Source organism: Aotus nancymaae, unplaced genomic scaffold (assembly GCF_030222135.1).
Source record: "Aotus nancymaae isolate 86718 unplaced genomic scaffold, 86718_ANA_hifiasm-v0.15.2.pri h1tg000009l, whole genome shotgun sequence".
Taxonomy (NCBI): domain Eukaryota; kingdom Metazoa; phylum Chordata; class Mammalia; order Primates; family Aotidae; genus Aotus; species Aotus nancymaae.
Window position 1 is genome coordinate 15,543,848 of NW_026988420.1, and position 1,907 is coordinate 15,545,754.

The following is a 1,907-nucleotide window of genomic DNA, read 5'->3' on the forward strand; positions in this document are numbered from 1 at the left end:
TTTTCAATCTGATTTTCCGTGGTTGCTCAATAGAAACCTTGCCCTTCAGTCAAGGGCGCTTCTTTACTGTCCCCTGCCCTTTCTACTACTGTTCCCAAGACTGTGCTTTTACACGCTGTTCCCGCTGGAGGATGCCAGCCCCCAGCAGTCCTCTGCTACAGTCCAAACCCCTCAAGGCTCCACCCCAGCCACGACGTTCTCCCCCAACAGCCCAAACTCCGTGGGCTCCTCCCTTCCCAGAGCTCCTTTTGTAGGAAGACAGTGGCACTCAGTGAAGCAGAAGGAGCTCAGCACTGCTTCTCTGTGTTCATCCTGTTTTCTCCCTTTGGATCACCAACTGCCAAAGGCCAGAAAGCAGATCAAGTGCTCGGCACGTAGCAGTTGACTTAATAAAGACGTGGTGGACTCATTGAAGGAAAACATCACTCTTGACCAGCAGCGATGTTTATCTAGAACCATTCCTCATCCTTATAGGGTTGAAGTGACATATTCTGTATAATTAAAAAGTCTATCAGAAATTGGAATCTGGCCGACAAGACAGAATTTTACCTTAACCAAATTACAAGGCAGCAGCTGGAAGCAAAGGAATGTGTAAATGAGAGAATGTAAATGTAAAATCAGAGTTAGCCACAGATACTGGGCTTTTACAATGAAGCTTAAAAGGGAATTGGGCTGGGTCTGTAAGGACTAGAACATCTTGTGATGCTGTATGGTTGGCTAAATAATGACCTTCTAAAGATGTTTCCATCTGAATCCCAAGAACCTCCAAATGTCATTTTATATGGCAAAAGAGATGTTGCAGATTTTATTAAATTAAGGATTTAGAAGTGGAGGGATTACCCTAGATTGCCTAGGTGAGCGTCATGTAATCACAAAGATCCTTACAAATGGGAAGCAGGAGCTCAGACTGAGCAGGTGGAGACGCAACGAGGGAATCAACAGGTTGGTGTGATGCAAGGATGGGGTCACCAGCCAAGGAATGCAGGAAGCCCCGGGAAGCTGAAAAAGGCAAGGAAATGGATTCTTCTCTAAAGCCTCCAGAAGGAACACAGCCCTGCTGACACCTTAACCTAACCTGGTGAAACTCATTTTGGTTCTTCTGACTTCCAGACTGTAAGAGCATAAATGTATATTGCTTTAAGCTTTTAAATCTGTGGTAGTTTATTACAACAGCAACAGGAAACGAATCCTCTATGCAAAGGCGATCAGTGTGAGAGGAACACTATGTCCTCTTAGAGACACTCCGGGCTCTGAGTCTGAGAATGGGCACCAGGAAGGTCCATCTTGACAGCCATGCTCTCAGTTGCATGGCACATGGCCGGGTACACACGATTCAAATCGAACTAGCAGCCCCATGCATCTTGCCCCATGAAGCAGAAGACAGTTTGTGGTGGGAGCTAGAAACCAGGGCTAAAAAACAAGCCAGATACCAGGGACACACATCCTCTCTTTTTGACATTCTGTCTGTGGATAGGTAGATTTTCATGTATCAAAACTGAGAATCCTGGGAAAGCCAGAGATGCTAACATAGCCCCAGTGACCAGCTTGATTCCACTGAATGACTGGCCAATACAAAGAGGAAAAGAATCCGTCAACTCAGCTGGGTTTTCTGAATTGACTTTTATTGTTTCAGATTTGATTTATCTCAAACCCCAGCAGACACCATCTCAAGATTCCCCAGGCAGAGCCCAGATCCTTGGGTTTATCACCAACTTCAAACACCTAAAAATTATCCCCAAAGACAAGATACCCTTCTGTTTCGCAATCATGGAATATTTCATGCTCTCTATGTATAATCTCTTGAAAGACAAAAAAAAAAAAAAACCATACAAAACAAAGCAAAATAAGATGGCACAGCTTCAGATCCCATAAGCAATGAATACTTTTAAAAAATCAGGACTGAAACA